At 33.3% G+C, this 24,603-nt stretch overlaps 1 long non-coding RNA gene across 1 annotated transcript; it reads left to right on the forward strand.

Annotated features, from left to right (window-relative positions):
* Positions 1 to 10,393: 10,393 nt before the first annotated feature.
* LOC120091345 (uncharacterized) lies at positions 10,394 to 12,298 on the forward strand. Its single transcript, XR_005485691.2, has 2 exons — positions 10,394 to 11,307; positions 11,871 to 12,298. It is a non-coding gene; the product is annotated as an uncharacterized LOC120091345 (long non-coding RNA).
* The last annotated feature ends 12,305 nt before the right edge of the window (positions 12,299 to 24,603 follow it).

The raw sequence follows: 24,603 nt of genomic DNA on the forward strand, positions 1-24,603 counted from the left end.
ATGGAGATTTCCCTGAAGGCTATGTGTCGTGTATGAGTTTGGCATTTTTGTCAGGTGGAAAATATTTTCCTAGAAATTTATCCACAACGTCATCCTATGTGATAATAGAGTTGGGAGGTAACGAGTCAAGCCATGCTTCAATATCTCCCTACAAAGAATAAGGAAACAATTTAAGTCTTAGTGCATCTTCAGGAACATCATTAACTTTAAAAGAACAAAATTCTCATAAAAAGTTTGAGATGTTGAGAGTCTTCATTAGGCAGCCCGAAAAATTGACCAAATGAGTTTAGCATTTGAAAAACAAGATGTTTCATTTCAAATTTGGGTACATCAATTTGTAGATCTAAAATGCTAGTATCCAAGGTTTATAATGCAGAAGTTGCATAGTCTTTGGTGACTCTACATAGTCTTTGGTGGCTCTATCTCTATCCGCTGCTATAAAGATAGGATTCTATGGTTAGATTGTTGTGGTCGTCATTGGTCACCATTCTATTGTACCCCTTTTCATAGGATGGTTTGGAGGATTGTCTCCAGAAGGATGGTTCATTCGAATTTGTCGCACGAATGCGATTTTCACCAAGAATCTCCTGTGCGCTCAACTTCTTCTACTCCCGACCCTTTCACCTTTGTTCTTGTCTTCAAAGGTGAAAGGTCCTTTCGATTTCAGGATCTGATAGAAAAAGGCAAGGCCTCCTTCTCATACACCAACCCTTCATTGCAAAACAAACAACACAAAAGGAAGTTATATTTTTCCTAAAACAGAATCAATGCAGTCGTATTGATCAGTCATAGTCAACAATAAACTAAAAATTATGCTAGTCCCTAGCAATGACGCAAAAAACTTGATCGATTGGATATATGAGCAACAAAGTATTATGGATAAGTGAGGTCTCAGTGCAAGTATACACTATCGATGAAGTAATAAACTTGGAGTATTCCAAGTGTTGGATTCCACAGGACTAGGTTGACTTTTAATTCGGTTATGACTATGAATCAATGAAACTAAGGTAACCAAGGAAGACTTATATTGTGATGAATGAGAGAAAACTTTAAAAACAGTAGACAATGTTAATTAAACAGGGGGAAACAATGTTTCAACCTTTCGATTTTATCTTTAAACTCAACATGTGTAAAACAAAGTGGTATGAAGTGCAAATAACTTAAGGCATAACAACCTAGGGCATCCACATTGCTAGACCCCTAGAAAGATTTAACTCATGAAAAATGATAAAATAATGAGCTTTATTAGATAATAAATCATAGTTACAATATAAAGTTCGATATTCAAGGAAAATAAAAGAACTACAAAAAAATAAATGAACAAAAATGCTAGAAAATATAACTCAGGGGATCTTGGGGCACGTCCTCAAATTCCTAGTCTTTCCTAGGTTGATTCCTCTTTTTCAAGGAAGAATCATTCCTCATCATACTCTTTCACAGGATGAAATGACCTAGAGTCACTATGCTTCAAAGGAACTTTCGTTCTTAAGGCTATTAACTTAAGAAGTTGAGAAGATGTCCAAGGGACTGGCAAAAATGGCAAAAAATATGGAAATGGAGTGATGAATTCAGAGATGAAGCATTGTTTCTCAAAATGAAAAGCTTCTCCTCTTTATATAAACCCCATATCAGATGAGTAGAGCCAAAATCCATGCTCTGAGAGTTTACCAGTTGAAATTGGGGCTGCCCAATAACTTGCAAAAATCCACAAAATCAACTCCAAATCAGTAAATAACATCTTTTAATCTCAATCAAACCCTCATAAGCTCATTTTAATCAAACTCTCATAAGCTCATTTTAACTAATTAAGGCTAAATTTAGGAGAAAACACATGCAGAAGTCTAATTTTCTATGTAAAAGTACATACAAATAAAGGCCCAAAATTGCATTCTCTTTTTTTTCCATGACCACTCAGTTCTTCAAATGGAGTTGGGGATTTTTGCTTTGGCACTATAGCAATTTGGAACCGACATATCTTGTATTTGTTTGATCATGAGTAAAAGTCGCAATACAGTGGGTGTGGGGATTTGTTGAGGAATTGGCTTATCATTCACATATGGGGAGACTACAATCTTCACAAGTCCAACAACCTAAGGAAAAAAATCAAAGGGAAGAATGTCAGGATGGCAAGGTCAGGATTGGTGCTCAGTTAAAAGTGGCAGTAAAATGGGGTGGAGGATTCAAACCACAAACATTGATCGTTAACACATATTCACATCAGTTAAGCTATATTTTCACCAAAAAGAAAAATGGACCTTTTATTTTTTCCAAAACACCATTTTAAAAGTAATTTAGATATTTTATTTTCCAAGATCATAATTGTTCTAGGTAAAATTGGACATGATGAAATATACCAAAACTAGTAAAAAATATTAGATTTGGGCTCCAATAAGACTAAGGCCAACTCAAATAAGGCTAAGATCATCTAACCATTAATACAATCCGATCTAATTCTAACTTGTGTAAAGTAATTAAGGAAAAATACATTATTATAACTACATATAGAATCTTGAATTTGAACTTCCAACTTCTTCTCTCCTATTAGACAATTCTTTATCTCTAACTTTGACATCATAGCTATTTTTTTTTTTTTTTTATATAAATCTTCTCTTCTCCAAATTACAAATTTACTGTTGTTGTCACGTAAAGGTCATGTGTGTTGTTCTGATTGACATCAATAGTAAAAAAAAACATAATCATACAAAAGCTACGTTAAATTAATTATATTACATAAACTAAAAATATGTGTTTTTAAATCTTTTTAAGACTTGTTTAGATCGTAAAGGAAGAAAGAACAACAAAGATGTGAAAAAGAATAAAGTTTAGTTAAAATGAAAATAATGAAGATACAAGAGCACATTGTTGAAATTAAAAAAAAAAAAAGATTAAATAAGGTTGTCATAATATGTGACTAACTCTAAATAAATATTGGATACGAATTAAAAAAGAAAAATTTTCACAGGTAGAAAAAATATCAAACTATTTACAGAAATAGTAAAAAAAACGCAGATAGATATAGATAGATACTGATTGACTTCAGTTTCTATTACTTATAGACATTGATAGACTTCTATCTAACCTCTATCAATCTCTATAAAAGAAGATTAAATTTTTCTATTTTATGTAAATAGTTTTCAATATTTTTCTATTTTTGAAAATCTCCCACTAAAAATGTTGGGCCTGCTCACTTAATTTCTTGAATAAAAAAAAATCCCAAATGATGAAATGGGTTCGGTTGAACAGATCCATGATCAAAAGCCTTAGCTAATTTGCCCCAAAAAACATTGGTAAGTAGATTGCTTAGTTCTGGTTGCTCCACGACCTTCCAGCTGATGTGCAACACGTGGTAAATTCCACTTTCACTGCCTCATGGAAGAGACACCACTTCTGATGGGAAAAGAAATTAACAAACAAATTTTATTTTCTTTCTCTCTCTCGTATCAGTCTGCTTTTACAGAAATGCTCTCTAACCCTCTACTCTTTTTGATTGTTTGCGTGAGTTTGCTGTGAGAATGAAGAAGAAGAAGAAACATGCAATGTGATAAAGAGAAAGAAGGGAAGAAGAGCTACACGGAGATGTACGTGGTTCGGCAATGGAGTGCCTACATCCACGAGAAGGAGAAGAACTTTTTATTATTCAAGAGCTAAGTCACTTTCTTTACAGATCTTATAGCTTTTGTAAGTTTATGAAAGATTACACTACTAAATGTAAATTATGCAAATTTATACTTTAAGCTGATACAAGTAGTTACACAACAAACTGTAAAGAAAGGGTAAAAAGCTGTTGAAGTCTTGATTTGTATGCTTGAACTTATTTAATACTTCAAATCTCCACTTTAAGCTCAACATGCAAGCTTTTATTCTTCCAGATCTAACTTGTCTTCACCCTTTTTCAGGTAGCTGGAAACCGATCTGACCAAGACAGTTGGAGAGCTTGAGCTTTGAAATAGGTTTGGTAAGCATATCAACAACATTCTCAATGGTATGAACCTTGTGTACTTCGACTTCACCTTTTTCTATTTTGTCCCTTACGAAATGATATTTTATATCTATGTGTTTGGTCCTTGAGTGGTATTGAGGGTTTTTGAAAAGATGAATGGTACTTTGGTTATCACAGTAGATCTTAACTACTATTTGATTGATACCAAAGTTCTTCATCAACCCCTTTAACCACAATGCTTCTTTTATAGCTTCTGATAATACCATGTATTTTGCTTCAGTAGTGGATAGGGCTGTGTTGACTGAAGATTTGCTTTCCAACATAATAAATTTGGACCATATAAGAATAGTAACCTATTAATGATCTCTTTTTGTCTTGGTCACCTGCAAAATCTAAATCAACATATCCATATAGCTCTAATTCTGTTTCTTTTGAACTTTGATATGTTAATTTAGATTGTTTATACCATATTAAGTATCTTAATATCCATTTTGTTGCTTCCCAGTGCCTTTTTCTAGGGTTAGACATGTATCTACTGACAAGACTAGTACAATAGGATAAGTCTAGTCTAGTTGATATTATTAGATATATTAAACTACCTACTGCTTGGTTGTAAGGGATTAATTGCATTTGAGTCAAATGTTTTATATCTGTTTCCTTAGGTGAATTATCTGAGGAGAGTTTAAAATGACTAGCAATAGGTATAGTAACAGACTTAGCATTAGACATATTGAACCTTTTAATAACCTTTTCACAGTAGTCTGTTTGACTGATGGTGAGGATAGAAAAAGCCCTATCTCTGTTTATTTCAATCCCAAGAATCTTTTTAGACTGACCCAAGTCTTTCATGTCAAACACTCTCTTTAAAAGATCTTTGACATGTTTTATATCCTCCTTAGATTTCCCAGCTAGTAACATATCATCCACATAGAGGAGTAAATAGACTTTGTCCTAATAGGTATTTGAATTAATATAAGAACAAATGTCATAAGTACTTCTTTGAAACCTAATACTCTCTATGTAGTCACTGAATCTTCTGTACCAGCATCTAGGAGATTGTTTAAGACCATATATAGATTTGTTTAGGAGACAATAAAAATCTTCCTTTCTTCTTTCTTCAAACCCTTTAGGTTGAACCATATAGATAACCTCTTCTAGATTTCCATGAAGGAAAGCTGTTTTAACATCTAGTTGATCTAATTCAAGGTTGTAATGAGCAACTAGAGACAACAGAAGTCTGATAGAGGTTTGCTTTACTACTAGTGAAAAAATTTCAGAATAGTCTATGCCTTCCCTTTGGGTAAATCCCTTAGCCACTAACCTAGCCTTATACCTAGGGTTTTCTTCTTTAGTAGAACCCTCCTTTAGTTTATATATCCACTTGGAAGCTATAGGCTTGCATCCTTTAGGAAGAGGGGCTAGGGTCCAAGTGTTGTTGACACTGAGTGATTCCATTTCTTCACACATAGCATCAATCCAAGACCTAGCATTAGGGCAGCTCACTGCCTCTTCAAAAGTAGCAGGTTCTTGGTCATTAGGAGCTATTGTGGCATTTAGAACTAGGTTCATGTAATTAGTTTCAGTATACCTAATTGGAAAAACTATCACTCTTCTTTGTTTATCCCTAACTAATGAATACTGACTCAAATCAGGTTGAGTTTCAGTATACTTAGTAGACTCACCTGAGTTTTCCTCTTCTTCTTCTTCAAATTCATTAGGAGGATTGTGACTAGTGGATGAATCTTTAGGTGCCTCCACCTCAATCCTAGCAGTAGTAGGGGTTTTAGGAACTTCATAGGTTGTCTTTTCCTTTTGTATAAACATCTCTTTTTCTTTAAACGTAACATCCCTGCTTACAACAAATCTTTTCTCAATAGGATTCCACATCTTAAAGCCTTTAACACCTTCTGAGAACCCAACAAACATACACTTCATTGCCCTAGATTTTAGTTTCCCCTGACTTTGGTGAATATAGCCAACACATCCAAATACCCTTTGATTTTCTAGGTTAGGAGGTTGTTTTGTCCATTTTTCTTCAGGAGTTAGGAAGTTTAGGGAGGAATGAGGACACCTATTTAAGGTGAAAACAGTGTAGCTTGTTGCCTCAGCCCAATACTTTTCACTAAGAATGGCATTTAAAAGAAGACATCTAACCCTTTCTATGATTGTTCTATTAAGTCTCTCAGCAACTCCATTCTGTTGTGGAGTAAATCTAACAGTCCTATGGCTAGTTATGCCCGTTTCTTTGCAAAACTTATTAAACTCTTCACTACAAAATTCCAGTCCATTATCAGTTATCAGATATTTAATTTCTTTAGAAGTTTGTTTCTTTATCATGAGTTTCCATTCCTTAAACTTATCAAACACTTAGTCTTTAGTTTTAAGGAAGTAAACCCAGCTTTTTCTAGAGAAGTCATCAGTGAAAGAGAGTAAATACCTTGAGCTACTTAGGCTAGGTGTAGAAGCTGGACCACATAGGTTTGAGTGAATATAATCTAGGATAGCCTTTATGGTTGTTGTGTTTTAGTAAAACTTTGTCTTTTAGCCTTTCCTAAAACACAATGTTCATAGAAAGTTAGATTATCTGAGAGACCTTTAGGTAGAATCCCTTGCTTAGATAAGACGTTTAGGCCTTTAGTACTAATGTGAGAGAATCTCTTGTGCCAAACATTAGCCCCAGTGATCTCATTTGTGGTGGCAACATATGCCCATGTCATCATTTTAACTCCTTTAACTACAAATAAGTCATTTACTTTTTCCCCAACAAGTATTACCTTAGAGTCTTTTAGCACCTCAAGGATTCCTCCTTTGCCCCTATATTCACATCCAATTGCATCAAGCATTCCTAAAGAAATTAGGTTTCTCTTAAGAAGTGGAACATATCTTACATTTCTAAGAAGTTTAATAGTTCCATCCTTAAGTTTCATAGAAATAGAGCAAATGCCTTCTATCTTACAACCTTAGTTGTTTCCCATGTAAACCATTTCTCCTTCAATTTCTTTATAGATGTTGAACCATGGTCTTATAGAGGTCATGTGATAGGTGCATCTAGAATCTAGGACCCAATCATGTTTTCCTAGGGGATTTACATGGTTGGATTTATCTAAGGTTGAGGCTAGAGCATTTGAGTAGATATAAGATCCTTCTACCACAAAAGCTTTAGGCTATTTACCTTTAAAGTCTTTTTCTTTCTCTTGGTTCTTCCTTTTAAGAATAAAACAATCTTTGATTAAATGTCCTTTCTTTTTGCTGTATTTACATTTTAATTTCTGTTTAGGCTTATTTTCTTTCGAATTATGTGGTTTTCTATCCTTTGAATGATTTAGTTTAAAATTTCCTTTAACAAATAACCCTTCACCACTAGGATAATCCTTTTTGTTAGTTTCTAACTCTAGCTCTCTAGTTCTTAAAGTTGATATTATTGTATCAGTACTTATATTATCCCTCCGTATTTTAGAGCATTTTTAATTTCCCTATAGGGTTCAGGCAAAGAATTAAGAAGCATATAGGCCTCATTTTCATCCTGAAGTTTCTCTCCTAAGGGTTTGAATTCAACAACAATTTTCTTGAATTCATCTAGAATGTCGGTTAGAGACTTTGATGAATCCATTTTAAATGTAAAGAATTTCTTCCTAAGGTATATTTTACTAGGAAGGTCCTTTGTAGCATATAAGTCTTCCAATTTAATCCATATCCTACAGGCTATTTCTTGATCTAAAACTTGCCTTAAAACATTATCACTAAGGTTTAGGACTAACGTACCATAAGCTGTCAGCTCCCAATCTTCTTTTTTCTTGAGCTGTCACTGAGGCTGGGATTGTAGATGGGTCAAGGAGAGCTCTGTGAGCCTTCTGTTGGCCAAGAATTGCTTTGATTTTGGCATTCCATAGGTCAAAATCTCCTTTACCATCGAACTTCTCTACTCCGAATCTTGCTACTGATATCTTGGAGTGAAACTTGAATCTTCAAGAACTGCAATCTTGTCAGTCTTTTGCTCTGATACCACTTTGTTGGGCCTGCTCACTTAATTTCTTGAATAAAGAAAAAGCCCAAATGATGAAATGGGTTCAGCTGAACAGATCCATGATTAAAAGCCTTAGTTAATTTGCCCCAAAAATTTTTGGTAGGTAGATTGCTTGGCTCTGGTTGCTCCACGACCTTCCAACTGATGTGCAATACCTGGTAAATTCCACTTTCACTGCCTCATGGAAGAGACACCACTTCTGATGGGAAAAGAAATTAACAAACAAATTTTATTTTCTTTCTCTCTCTCGTATCAGTCTGCTTTTACAGAAATGCTTTCTAACCCTCTACTCTTTTTGATTGTTTGCGTGAGTTTGCTGTGAGAATGAAGAAGAAGAAGAAACATGCAATGTGATAAAAAGAAAGAAGGGAAGAAGAGTTACACGGAGATGTACGCGATTCGGCAATGGAGTGCCTACATCCACGGGAAGGAGAAGAACTTTTTATTATTTAAGATCTAAGTCACTTTCTTTACAAATCTGGTAACTTTTGGAAGTTTATGAAAGATTACACTACTAAATCTAAATTATGCATATTTATACTTTGAGCTGATACAAGTAGTTACACAACAAATTGTAAAGAAAGGGTAAAAAGTTGTTGAAGTTTTGATTTGTATGCTTGAAATTATTTTATACTTCAAAAAAAATTAGCATACTCCAAATATCCAACGAATTCATATTTGATATACTCTTGCAACTTTACATAGAATAGTGATGCAAATTTATTGTGAACACACACTTTAGCACAAAAATTTTTGGTTGAAATGATGTGTATGGTGATGAAGAACAAGTAGGCATCAGATTCTTGGCAACCCACAACATTTTGGATCTCTGAATAAGTGGTTTAGTTGTTGTTCTATTTTGCCCTTTTTCCTTTATTCCACCTTTCACTTTCTTCATTCATAAAACTGGTTTGACAGTGGTTTTCTTTAGCAGTATTCTAATCACAAACAATATATAAAGATTCCATTGATCTTATTATGTCTATTCAACTTTCTACACGTGTGTTTTCATATAGTTAAGGATTGATCCATACATAATACGTAGAAAATGTGTGATGGATACATGTGAACTCGCCTATTTTTAATAAGTAGGTGAACTATAGTTCATGTCTAGGAATTGCTTAAACTTTTTGAATGTTTTAAATATACTCCGTTTTATTAAATTTACCTCTACTCGAGTCAATTATGTGCCACAAAAAACAAAAAGTATGGAAACATGTGGTGCCCAATTAAATGTGAACATAATCCTACATCACTAATTTAAAAAAAAAACAAAATCAAGATCTTGGAAACATTTTTTCGGAAAGACTTGAAACCAACCTTGAAGAAGATTGTAGGAAAAAATTACCTTTTTGATCCTTGAGCTTTCAGAAATCTGTGTAGTTGGTCTCTAAGGTTTTAAATTAGTCATTTTAGTCCCCAAATTTTGAAAAATAGATTTAAAAGGTCTCTAACCTTATATTTCTCATTTTAAACAAAAATTCTCACTCATCTCCCACCCTCTTCCTCTCTCCTCTCTATTCTCCCTCCTCCTTCCCTCTTAGAGACCAATTGCATCTATTCTAAAAAGTTACTTTCAAATCTTTTTAAAACATATAATGGGTGTTTAGGTCCCTAACTTCAAGCGGGTAGAGTGAGTTATTATAAGTCACTCCATGTTTCGGACTCTACTTGTAATAGTTGTTGTAATTTCCAACTATTATAACCTATGATTAACTATAGTATTACTATTTCAAATCCTTCTTTGTTACAATATTTACTATTTATCCTTCTTATTCTCACTTTTACGGTTTGTTATAGTGTTTACTATTTCCTACCCAGACTATAATAGTCTATACTCCAAATAAAAAAACTACTATAATTCAAACTAAAATAGTTTATACCTCAAACACAAATTATTATAACCTATAAACCATATTTACAACTTTATAGGCTATAATACTTGCTAATTATAATAAACAACTCAATTTCCCAAACAGACGATAGTATCCATATGAATTTTAAATTAAAATAAATAATATCATATACTTTAGAGATAAGAAGAGGTTCAACCTTCCCAACAAATAGTCTAAAGCTTAATTAGACTTTGAACCAAATCTTTGCTTTGTCATGCACATGTGGAATTTTTCCACCGACGTGTTTACTTAGCATTACTAAATGTTTTTTTTTTTGGGAGGCAAGAAGAGATCTAGTCATACCCTAAATTTAACCACGAAAATGGAATCTTTTAAGTGTCAAACATAATTAAAGTACTTAGATTAAGAAACTACGAATTCAACTCTATTGAATCAAAAACGTATATAAGTCTAGGAGAAAATTAGTATTACGATGATTTGAACACAAAACTTAGGCATCGCTTAATAACCATTTGGTTTTTTGTTTTTAAAAATTAAGTCAATTTCATCCATATTTCTTACAATGATTTGAATCTTTCTTAAATACAATAATGGTTGAATTCATAGCCAGATTCCGAAAACAAAAACAACTTTTTGGAAACTACATTTTTTAGTTTTCAAAATTTGGTTTGATTTTTTAAACCATCGGTGAAAAGTAGATAACAAAAGAAAAAATTTTGAGGTGGAAATAGTGTCCATAAACTTAATTTTTAAAAACAAAAACAACAAACAAAATGATTAGCAAACAAAACCTTAGATTTTGATACCATATTAAACCATCATGAAACCTAACTTTACCAATCAAATTTCTAGCCCTAATTAATTAATTTACCACCCACACCCTCCACATGGGGAAAAAAAAAAAAGATAAAAGTGTGACAAAAACACCCACTAGTTCACCATTTGGGCCCTTTACACCAAGGAGCAAAAACATATACAACTCAGAAAAGCATTGAGAAGAATATAATATTTACATCAATCTAATTCACTATTAACAAACAAGAAAGGAATTTATACTAGCACTCACATCCTCAAAAGCTGTTCCATTCCATTAGAGAGAGAGAGAGAAAGAGAGAATAATATTTTTTTTGTTAATTAATTACTTATGAAAACTAAAATAGAAGCATAAATATTCCTCTCTTTGTATCTTAAGTTTACATATCCTTAGCTTTAGCTCCTCTACAATAAGCTAGTGTGAGAGAGCTATGGCTATGGCTATCCCCTAGTGAAGAAAAAGTTTTGAAAACATATAGCCTCTAAGATCATAATCATGGGAGTATATGCATGCCTCCTAATTTCCCTCTTATTAATCCTTCAAACTGTTGGGATTTCATCCCTTTCCATTAATGCTTCTAATTCTTTTCAATATGAATCTCTTTCCAATTCAAACCACTCATTCAACTCCATCCCTCCTCTTCAAACTCATCATCATCAACAAGTACTTGTGGGTGAGATTCAAACCCTTCTTTCTTTTGCTTTCTCTTTTGTTTTTATGTTATTTTCTTTTATTGGTTTCTATGTTTTGTGACAAACAAGTACACAATTTCAAATGTTTAAAATCTTTGTAACTGTTCTCTCTTTAGAAATAGAGTGAAGAAGAGAGGGGACATCTTAATTTGATCCTTGACTTAAAATTTTGTCCCACTTACTATCCTCCATCTTGATTAGAGTGATTAATATTCTCTTTCTTAGGTTGAATTATTGTCTTTGTTATTATTATTTGACTAATTCAAGGAGTAACTATAAGATTTATTGAAAGTTGAAATACTAAAGTTGAATAATTTAAAATGAGGATCAAAATGATTTGTTAACTTATAGAATGTAATTCTTTTTTCTTTCATTACATCTATATAATCTTACTAAGAAATTTCTGACTTTGGTCCTATTCTTATTGCAATTCTCTCCTATGGGTCAAACACAATTTCTCAAGGGAGGGACCAAATTTTACGGATCAATTTCTCTTGTTTGATAACTATTTAATTTTTTCCTATTGTCTCTTTTTGGTTTCCAGTGAACAGACGAGGCGGTGGAGAAGAGAATAAGACGATGGATAGTTGGACTGTTTTAAAGGCTAAAGGGGGAAGGTCCGGCACCGGGGCGGCAGGTGCCAACAATCACCGGCCGGGAAAGGCGAACCAGAAGAACGCAGCTTCCAGTTTGATGAACTCTAATAATATAATTATGATTACGACTTTGCTGCTCTCTTCCTATTTATACCTGTTCTAGTCATCTTTTTTCATTGATTTCCTTATGGAATAATACGGAAAGATATATATATATATATATATATATACATAAATATCTTTTTGTTTGAGCAAATTTTTGTTATCAACCACTTCTATACATACATACATATATATATACACACATACAAGAATCTTGCCATGACAAGATTTGGTGTCTAATCAATAAATTGGATTTCAATGTCCTTTGCATTAATTGTTCCCTTATTTGGGAGAAATTTCCATAGGAAGACAAATTTCTAATATGAACGAAAAGGGTATAGAATTTCGACAGTATTAGAAATTTTTATTATTTAAGTACTTATATTATATTGGTCTTGGTAAATAATTATTAAGGTAATTAAACCCTTGTTCAATTAAGTTGTTCTATGCTTGTACTTTGAAGGAGTTTGAGTTTGATATTATAAGCTTGTTCTTTAGGGTTTATTGTTGATCATTTGAAGCAATTCAACCATTTTCTAATAAACACACACATGAGCAAGGCAACCTATATATATCTTATAAGTTGTCTATGTTTTTGTGTTTGCATGAATGATAATTGTGATTGTTTCTTAATTAATTTGAAAGTTGTAAAGGATATTAGAACCTCCATATAATTTTACATAATGATATATGATATTACCACTTTAGACATGAGTTCTTATAGTACAACTTTATTGGTTTTGGATCTTCTCCCCATTGAGTGTCCTCACTTTTCAAAGAGGAGAGCGGTTTATAGGTGGCGCTTTTGTTTTGATGTATGCTTTTTGTTGGGCTTCCAACAAAAGTAAAAAAAAGTTGAGATAATAAATTTGTTTCCATTTCTTAACTCTCTTTTTTGACATCTTTTGCTTGAGATGTTGAAAAAGATTGGAGGCATGTGAGTTGCTTTGAATGTTTCCAAGAAAGAGAATCATTTCTTCGTGAAGAAAACAACTTTCTTTTTAGAAGCAAAAGGGTTTTAGGAAATAGAGATACAAACATAATAAATAATTATATATATATATAAATACTATATTAAAAGTAGATATTATTTATTATATCTACGTAATTTTTTGTTGGAAATTTTTTACATTCTCATGTTACCCTTCAATTTCAATGAAATGTTTACTATACCCTCCTATTTAATTTCATCCTTTCATTTTTACGATTGTGTTTTATCAACCCTCTTACCCTTTTATGTGGTTGTTATGATTGTGTTCTATTAACTCTTTCACCCTTTCATTTGGTGGTTATGATTTTTTTTTTACCGTACACATTTTTTTTTAAAGTTCGATTAATATTAGTAACCCTTCCATATCTACAACAACTTACGTAGTTCCTAACTTTTCCTTCAAATGGTGATGCATCAAATCGTAAAAATGGTAAAGGGTGAAACATGAAATTTACGACATTGGTCTTGCTTTTCTCTTCAACCGACCATGTTGAATTGTTTACACACTTCTAGGTCGATTGTTTTTTGTTTTGTGATTTGAAATTAAATCATTGTGATTTTTATTTCTTTATTTTTGCGTAGATACCAAAATTTCAAATTTATTTTCCTATTATTATTGTATATTTTCTATGAGCATTACACCATATATTATTCTCATCCTAAATTTCAAATCCATCCTCATAGATATTTTAGTTCAATAGATTTACTTTATCATTTTTTGTTTGTTCACAATTTTCAATTTTATTTAATTGATTTGTTTGATTTATGTCACACCCGTCCAGATTATCCTATCTTAACCTAAGACGGACTTTGACTACAATATACCCTGAGCGTCCAATGGAGCCTACTGTCAAACTTGCCTTGAACTTGAAACTTAACTTGAATTAAATATTACGTGCACACTTACACATCCATAATCTTATTAGAACTCCATGCCTGACTACATATAGCAACAAGCTTATGAGTCTGGACAGCTTCTGATACGCTAATCCCAAAATGCCCAATAAATGATGAGAATTCATAGAAAAATAATTTGAGAAAACTATATAATCATGTTGAGTAGAAATTCAAGTTCCATAAACATATAAGAATCATGAGTAATTTAGAAAATTGAAAACTATCACATACATAAAATCAAAAAAATATTCTCTTGCACTTGTAAACATGAACTTGTATCAAACTTCACCAAACCTATACCCGAATGTGGTCATACTATATACAGAGGAACTTTAACGCATATAGTAGAGAAACATGTTTATATTATATATCGAGAAAGCTCCAAATGTATAGCAAAGCAACCATGGTCATACTACTCACCGAGCAAGCTTAAGGTAAATAGCAGAGCAAACATGGTCCTATGTGCACGCAGAGCAATCCCAGAAAGCAAAGCACTTCGACAAACGACTCAAAGCCTATATATGTGCCGAAGTAGGTCCCAAAGACCTCATAAATATCATGACTACACTATGGAAACACATTCACGTCAATGAAGTGAAAAATCACCTATGAATATATCGATCTAGTGGTTTGAAAACTACTTCGAACTTGAAACATAAAACTTGGTCATTTCTATAAATCTTGCTTTCACATATCTTGATATCATTTTAAAAATAATGACCTTTCTTATTCACAAATCCAAAATTTCTCATGTGAAATACATCAAAAACCTAAAATCCGGCTAAAACATGATTTTACTTGAAAATCTTGATAATCATTTTGAAATATCACAAAATAAATTTTCTAAATCATTCTTAAACATAAAATCGTGAATTTCGTAAACACTTTTCGCAAATCATATATTAATTCATCTAAAATTATACATAATCATAATTTCATCAAATCTCATAATATTTAACTAATAATTAAATCTTCCGAAAAATAAACCACTCACAGAGTTACGGTCGATCGCACTTCAGGCATTTCAATTTTGTCCATCCAACTATATCATTGGCCTCAAACTGTTCTTCTTTCCATTTTACCATCCTTGAGTACTTCTCCAGCGAGGTGGACTTCCAACGTTCGTTTATCTTTCTTCGTCTTCTTCCTCAAACAATGACTCTCGGCTGCCCTTCTTTTAACAACTCAAAAAACTCGGTTGCACTAAGAAGTCCACCCCTCATGTTTTCAGATTCTTCTTTACCGAGAACTGTTTACTGATCGATATAACCATTTACTCAATGACGATATACCCTTTTACTGAATTACAATCTTAATTTAATTTTTACTCGATGAAAATCAAGTGGATTCTTACAATTTAGTTGCTCCAAGTTGGGCTGATCATTTTCATTAAGGTATATAAAATTATTCTTTTCAAGAAATATTAAACATAAAAAACTTTTCTATATTTATATGTAAAAAAGCACTAGAATATTCATGTTTTAACAATAAATGAATTAAAATATGAAAGTTTTTTTTTTTTTTTTTTTTTTTAAAAAAAGCATTTTCCTCTTGGTTTTAAATTTATTTTCAAATATTCATATCTTAGGGTTTAGGGTTTAAGATTTAGTAACATAATAAGAAACGATTCATCAAAATCATGCAACAAAAAATTTTAAAAAAAAATTATAACACCAATAGTAAATGCATAGTACCTCTAAACAAAATCTTGAAAATACTATTTTGCTAGGAGAAGTTTTTTTACAATTTCCATTATATCCTTATTATATCTTTCTGATTTCAACTTCTTTGGTAGACACCTAATCAATCAAACCCTTTCATTGAAGTACCTTTCTATAAAGAGGCTCCATCCCTTCTACAATAACTATTCTAACCTCTTTTTATTTATTTATTTAAGTATTTGTAGGGTTTTAGTTTTTTCAGTTATTCATAAGCAACCATTTCTAAATTACCAAAGATCAAAACGGAACTAGAGCGCACATGACTCTAAAATCTATGCCACTATTGATACGACCAAGTGACAATTCCAAAATGAAAATTAAGGTTGAATTTCAAAACAATAATTTCAGGTTCTTTTTTCTCTCTTTTATTTTTATTTGAATTTCTTTTTAAAGAAAATATTAATGGTAGTGGAATTTTTACTTTGGTTAATTAGATGAATTTTCGTAACTTATGTTGTGTACGTGTTGAGAGAACAATTTATTGCATTGTGAATGTTTCATAAAGTACTGGAGTAACGAATTGGTTGTTGTTATTGTTTGTTTTTTTAAAGGCATATTTTTGTGTTTTGTTTAGCAATTTTCATTATTTTTTGAGGAATAATTTTAATTTTAATTTGATTCTTTGTAGAAAGGTGAAAAAAACAATGTATTTGGATAGGATTTTCTGACATTTCCAAGGCATTACGACAACAAGGTTATTGGGGTTAATGCCCTAAATCTCGTACAGTTCTATAGTTTGTAAACTTTGTTAAACAAACTCTTTATGTATTTAATAAAGTATATGATATTTTATTCATTGTCTATAAAATATATGATATTTAGTTGCATTAACTACAAACCAATAAACTAATATTTAGGGTTATCTTTGTAACTCAAACATATATGTGGAGACATACAGGTGGATCATGTTTAAGTGATACTTAAATGGTCTATAGTAGATGGATAAGGTTGGGTATCTTATCCTGGTGACAGTACGAGTATGGCTCCCTTTATAGATGTTACAATTGTTATAAAGTGTTACAAATGATATGATCTTGATCATTCATGTATGAGACATGCGAGCGGGGATATTTTATACAAAAGAATTTGTATAAGACCGGACCACGAAATATTTAGTCCATTATATAACACCATTCATAATAGAGACTTATATTTCACCAGGATGACCATAGGTAACAAAACTTGAATCCTGAGTGATTTGTGAACTCCTGCCTATGAGGGCAGTCTTTTGATTTGTATGGTGAGAGTGACCAGATCCCCGACTCAACAAGTCTACCATTTTGAGGATTCGTCTGATTGGGGATCTGGGAACACAATTGCACAAAATGGAATTCACTCATTCTTCGAGGCAGGGGTAAGTAGATAAATTGCTCCCTTAAGGGCTGATTCTGGATCTTGAACAATATGGCACCACACCCTCTCTTGGCTCGAGAGGGGTTTAGTCATAGTTGAACTATGATCTATTGTTCATTAGAGGGATCAGTGGTACTTAAGAGTTAGATATAACTATAGGGGCAAAATAGTAATTTAGCCGAACTGTACTTACGAGCAATTTGTGAAGGGTCATCGTATTGTTGATTGGTTATATTCAATGGACACATAAATATATCTATAGTGCGAAGAGTGCAGTTGTTGGTCTTTAGTAGAGTGCCCTACAGTTAACAGATGGTGAATGATGTAATTAAAGAGTTTAATCAATTATTCATGTACCGTTGGAGCTTCAAGCTACAAGTCCACGATGTCCCTTTGGTGGCTCAATAGAATTTAGTTGAGAATCAGTTTTTGGATTAATTTGAATTGTTTAAATTAATAGAGGGATTTAATTATATATGATATAATTAAGTTATTTCAATATATGTGATATAATTGTTATAATGTATTTGATACATTATAGTTTAATGGGAGGAAATAAATATTTGAATGAAATTCACATATAGTTTCTCTGAGTTGGATTCATATTTGTTAAATTTAATATAAATGAGATTTATATTAAATGCCATAAAATAGAGAAAAGAAACTATAGTTTATATTGTATGTCATACAATATTAAAACTATAGGTTATATGTTGTATTTGATATAACAAATAATTATATATATATATAAACATATAAATATAATATGATATGTTAGTTATCATATTTGTATTTATATTATATTATTATTATTTGAATAATAAGGAAGGAAATTACATCTTCCTCCCCCATCTTTTTTCTCCACCCACATTAGTATATTTGGCAAAAGAGAATAAAAAGAAAATAGTTTTCTTCTTGTTCTTGACGACTGTTGTTGTTGAACGAAGAGAGAAAAGAGAAAGAAGTGTTCTGTTTCTTTGAGTTGTGTGTGAAAGCATTATCAATCTTTCTTCTCTACCTTAAATGTTCCCTCTTAACCAAAATAGTCAGAGCCCACCACTCCTAGATTCTCACCCTTAGAATACCAAGGTAACATTATGGTTGTGTCCGGGTTTTGGTCCGATATTAATCTTGAAGAAGGTCTTCAAGTTGTTCATGATCTGTTCGAGGGAAAATCTTGAAGAAAAGGTCTTCAAAGGTGAGGTTTCTTGAAAATCATGTTGTAATTTAGATTTAAATGCATATCTTATTATCGTTTTACTACAAACTTTGTATTCAATAATTAATGGAATATGGTCGATTCGCTTCCACTCAAGGTTCTCCTCATATGAGTTCCTTCAATTGGTATCAGAACTAGGTTGTAGGTTTCTGATTCCAAATTCCATTCTTGTATTGACTTGTTTTATAGTAATGGTGGGTTTTATAATCTGTATTCTATTTATGTGATGAATGGTTGTGGATGGACTTGTTGATGGATGTTTTGGGATAGAACTCTCTGTTTAAGGCTTTTTTTTTTTTTTTTTTTTTTTATAAATTTTGGTTTGTAAGGACCCCTGTGTTTTTGGGCATTAATATTGCAATCGAGTCTGTAATTTGTAAGTTTTGAGTTGCTCGTGATGTTTCGGGTTGTTTCAAAGAAGGGTTGAAGAACGTTTTTTTTCAATGGAGAAGACGAAAAAGAGGTTCCAGATCGTGTAGCTACAGCTAAATGATCAGGTAGCTCTTGTTATACGATAAGGAAGCTTTTGTTACACGATCATGTAGCATTTGCTAAACGATCGTATAGTTAATGCTACGCGATCGTTTAGATTTTGCTACACGATCGTGTTGCATTTGCTACAAGATCACATAGGCGTTCGCTGAACGATTGCACGATTAAATGGATGCTCAACGCATGGTTGCATGCTACACGATCGCGTAGACTTTCATACCCATCGCATAGTCATTAGCTTCTCGATCGCATAATCAATCATGCTCAATGCATAGCTGCTCGACGCATGGTGCATTTGCTACACGATCAGCTGCAAGGTGGTTCTTTGAAGGGAGGTTCTATTCGAGCGATTCATGACCCGATTCTCTTGTTCCAAATCGATTAACTCAAATTATATAATAGTCAGCCTTTTATTTTCTCTTTTTAAAGAGGTCCTATCCCGATCCATCAACTTTTAGAATAAATATACATGCGATATATGTTATATATTATGTCATAATGTATGTCATATAGTTTTAAAACTCACCATAGGTTATGCATTTATTTTCATGCATCATTTTATATTATATGTGTTATAATATATGAATAAACATGATTTAAACTACACAAAGCATGCTCATGCATCATATAGTATAAGTGTTATAGTATATGTATGCATGCATTATAATATATCCATACATTATTTATATTATAAGTGTTATAATATATGGTTGAATGGATGTATGGTATCTATGAAGGAAATCGACACTTGAGATTTCCTGAGCAGCGGAAGCAAGACAATTCCAAATTACAATCATGAATCAACATATATTTACAGTTGATTTTCGTACAAGCGGTTATGCAAATAATACAGAAAAATTACAGTATGAACATCAAATGTACAGAGGGAAAAACTGTACTAACAAAGGCAGAAGCATCTCCATACTCCGATGCGCGACACCGCACGAACACAACACGAACACTTCAAGCTCGTCCTCAATGGTCAACTCGATCATGATCTCCTCCGCAACACCACGAATGGACTCCTCCAAAGCACCACGAGCGGCCTCCAGAAAACCTCGACGATGTCGAGTTGAGTCTGACACCACCAGCAAGGCGACCTTGATATTCTCGGTGTGAGAATCCAAAGGGTGGGCTTTATTTAGACTTGGTGTGAGGTAGACGAATGGAAGAAAGACAGATCGTGTACACGACTGGGCAAGTGGGAGAAGTCGGAAACCTATCGTATAGGTCAATGCCCAATCGTTTAGATAAAGTTATGCGATTGTCTAGCACAAGCTATGCGATCGTTTAGCTTTATCGTTTAACTCGGTCGATTCTACACGATCGTTTACCTTCGGCCAACGATCGTTTAGTAAAAACTGCACGATCGTTTAGCTAGCACCTGCACGATCGTTTAGCTCGCCCAGCCGTCATTTAGTAAATCTGTATTTACTTGATGACTTCCGTGAGTTTCTTTTCGTCGGAGAGAAAACTCAAATTTTTTTTAAACTTTTGTAAAAAAAATAAAATAAAAAAAAATAATAAAAAAAAAAAAAACTCTTTTTTAAAACAAGAAACCAATTTCCTTTTAAACTCACGGTTACCATGATCAATAACTACCCACTACATTTGGTTATTTAAAAGAAAAAAATATTAATTATCTAATAATTATATTATTATAAATATAAATGATAACCAACTTATTATACTATATTTATAACCTATAATTTTAATATTTCATCTCAAGAAACATATAAACCATAGTTATTTTTCTATTCCATGGTACTTAATGTAAATCTCATTTACATTAATTCTCCACTAGATGTATCTTATACATCATACCGATTATATCATATATAATCAAAATACCTCTTGTCAATTTGAATATTTCAAATCAACACCAAGAACTTGATCCTTCAACATGAATCCAAGCTACCAAGGGGACCTCATGGACCTGTAGATCCGAATTTCCAACGGTACATGAATAACTGACTAAACTCTTTAGTCACGGGATCCACCATCCGTTAACTGCCAGGCACTCCACTAAAGACCGACAGCTGAACTCTCCTCACTACAGATATATTATGTGTCCATCTTAACCAATTAGCAGTGCGACAACCCTTCACAGATCGCTCGTAAATACAGCTGAGCCAATAACTGTTATGCCCTTGTAGTTACATATGTCTCCTTAAGTACCACCGATCCCTCTAATGAACATCATAGACCTACTATGATTGAGTCTTCTCTTCCAAAGAGAAGTTGTGGCCACTATGTTCAAGCCCCAGAATCAGCCCTTAAGGGAGCAATCTCTCTACTTATCCCTACTTCGGGAAAGGAGTGAATTCCATATTGTGAATTGAGTTTCGAGCTCCCAGATCAGACAAGTCCCTAAAAAGGTAGGCATGTTGAGTTCCAATCTGGCCACTCTCACCTATACTAATCAAAGGACTGCCCTCAAAGGCAGGAGTTCACAAAACACACAGGATTGAGGTCGTGTCACCTATGGTCATTTAGGTGAAATGCAAGTCTCTAGTATCAACGATGTTTTATACAGAGTCTAGTCATCTCGTGGTCCAGGTCTTATACAAACTCTTTGTATAGGACACCCCCGCTCCACGTCTCCACACGAATGGTCAGGATCAACCATCTGTAGTAGTTTATAAAACTTGCAAACCTCTACAAAGCGGGTCGTATCCGTAGTGTCACCAGGATCAGGTATCCCACCCTAATCCTTATACTACAAACCGATTTAGTTTATCACTTAAGCCATGATCCACTTGTATATCACATATACATGCTTAAGTTCACATAAGATAACCAAAGAGCTTTGTTTATTGGATATGAGTAAATGCAAAAATTAAATAACACTTATTTTATTCATTGAACAATGTGTATCTTTACAAAATAACAAGACTCTGGGAGAATTAGGACACCAATCCCAACAATGTATGCTAAAGCATGATTCATTACTTATTTATATAAATGTTATATATTAGTAATGAATGACTATTGCATGAAGCATGGCATTACCTTAGGTTAATTTATAAATGTTATAACTAACTAAAGTAGCATGAAATGGTTGGTTTTTAATTGTTTCATTTATTTATAATCGTTATAATTAAATAAAATTAGAATTAAAATCAATAATAAAGAGTTGCATGCAAACCTTAGGCTATAACCATTTTTTAAAATCGTTTTAAAATATGATTGAGATAGACCTAAGATCACATATTTCTAATGAGATTAGAGATCTAAGTTTAATCTTTTAAATCGATTTAATAGGATTAAATTGGCTCTTAATAAAAGATTAAATATGTAAAAAAATGTATCTATAAGGGACCTTTTGTCTAAGGCAAGTTCTGGCTAGGCTGGGGTACTTAAGTCGATGGGAACGTCGCATCCTTACTTGGGAACCTACTTGGAAAGGTGTATTAGATAGATTTGTTACATGCATGTAAGTTTGATGAAAGTCTATTAAAGTGTTTAATGTGACTTAAATCAAAATTGATTAATCATCAAAGACAAGAGTTGTTTTTTAGCAAATTAAACAAACACTTAGATAAAATCAGTAGTTGGATTTTTCTAAGTTAATTAGCCCTAGGTAGAACACTCAGTGGGAGGAAAATGTGATATATGATACTTCATTTTTGCCTCTATATGTTTCTCCTTAAAAGTTCACACTGTGAGATCTACTCTTGACCACGAGGCACCATGGGTGTCCCCCTACGGATGACATTTGGGTAGGTCAATATTAAGGTGAATGGGAAGAGTGTTTATAGTAAGTGGGAGCGGGATGTGACAACACATCCCTTGGTCTCTCTCATTAGGTTGAATAAAGTTTCATGCATCACCTCGAGGCATCATGGGTGTCCCCCTAAAGGATGGATGTATTGCATGACGCTTTATTTGATCTCCAGAAATGGATATGGTTGTTTTATATTCATGTTCCAATCGACTTTTTCATACGGTTGGCTCATTGGGGTTGAACTCTAGAACCTAAAATGGGGGGTTACACTTTAACAGAATTATTAAGGATGTTAACAAATTCTTGACCAAACAATGGTGATTAGTTATAATGACAAGGAATTGTTCCTATCTAATGTTGAAAATGTCTCATTTCAATGAAGGGGCACTTGATCACCCTACAGTGACTTTTGTCTTACCTCACTAAAGCACCACTGCAAAATAGTTGTCAATTAGGTACACTAGACTATTTTACTAAAAATTGGTGGATTAATGCAAGTAGACTAAAATAAGTTTGTTCTTTTTCAGCAATTTCATTAAAATGGCTACCGCTACTCTAAGTTTACTAGCCACCGATAAGTTAACGGGAGAAAACTACGCTAGTTGGAAAAACACAATCAATACTATTCTGATCATTGATGACCTTCGCTTTGTCCTGATGGAGGAGTGTCCTCCCCTTCCACCTGCCAATGCTCCTAAAAATGTTCGGGAAGCATATGAGCATTGGATAAGGGGAAATGAAAAGGCCCGAGCATACATCTTGGCAAGCCTTAAAGAAGTCTTGGGCTAGAAGCATGAGCCCGTGCTCACAACACGTGAGATCATGGAGTCCCTGAGGGGAATGTTCGGACAACCGTCTACACAACTCAGGCATGACGCTCTCAAGTACATCTTCAATGCCCGTATGCAAGAGGGGTCATCTATTCGAGAACACGTTCTCAACATGATGATCCACTTCAACGTGGCAGAGATACACGGGTCAAGCATCGATGAGGCTTGCCAGGTTAGCATAATACTAGAAACTTTACCTGAAAATTTCCTGCATTTCCGTTGTAATGCGGTTTTGAACAGGATTGATTACAACCTGAATACCCTGCTCAACGAGATATAGACCTTCCAATCCTTGTTGAAAAGCAAGGAGAAGAAGGATGAAACAACTGTTGTTTCATTTTTTAAAAAGTTCCACAAAGGTTTGACCTCTGGAACGAAGTCTGTACCTTCCTCCTCCGGCACCAAAAAGTGGAAGAAGAAAAATGGTGAAAAAGGAAGGTTGCTAACCCAGTTGTTGCTGCGAATAAGGGTAGACAACCTATAAAGTTGAAAAGAGAAAATGTTTCCACTGCAACCAAGATGGGCACTGGAAGAAGAACTGCTCCAGATATTTGGCAGAGAAGAAGAAGACCAAACAAGGTAAATATGATTTACTTGTATTGGAAACTTGTTTAGTGGCGAATGATGATTCTTCCTGTATCATTGACTATGAGGCCACTAATCATGTTTGTTCTTCATTTCAAGGATTTCTTTCCTGGCAACAACTAGATGTTGGTGAGATGACGATGCGAGTTGGAACCGGACACGTCATTTCAGCTGTGGCAGTGGGAGGTCTCCGGTTGACTTTACAGAACAAATTTCTTGAATTAAAAGATGTATTCGTAGTTCCTGACTTAAAAAGGAACTTAGTTTTTGTAAAGTGCTTGTTAGAAAAATCCTATAATATCAATTTTTCTTTTAATAAATAGTTTATTACAAAGAATTGTGTTGATATTTATTCTGCAAAACTGGAAAATAATGCCCTTTATAACATAGAGATGTTGAAAACTGAAGTAACTATACATAAAAGATGTAAAATTTCTCCTAAGGAAAATGCCTAACTTTGGCACTTAAGACTATGACACATCAATCTCAATAGGATTGAGAGATCGATGAAGAATGGACTTCTAAACGAGTTAGAAGAAAAATTTTTACATGTGTGTGAGTCATGCGTTGAAGGCAAGATGACTAAGAGACCTTTTACTAGAAAAGGTTATAAGGCCAAAGAACCTTTAGAGCTAGTACATTCAGACCTTTGTGGTCTGATGGATGCAAAAGGTAGGGGAGGTTATGAATATTTCATCACTTTTACTGATGATTATTCAAAATATGGGTATGTTTATTTAATGCAAAATAAGTCTGAATATTTT

The sequence above is a fragment of the Benincasa hispida genome, chromosome 11, assembly GCF_027475165.1.
Source record: "Benincasa hispida cultivar pf3 chromosome 11, pf3_genome.v1.1, whole genome shotgun sequence".
Classification (NCBI taxonomy): Eukaryota; Viridiplantae; Streptophyta; class Magnoliopsida; order Cucurbitales; family Cucurbitaceae; genus Benincasa; species Benincasa hispida.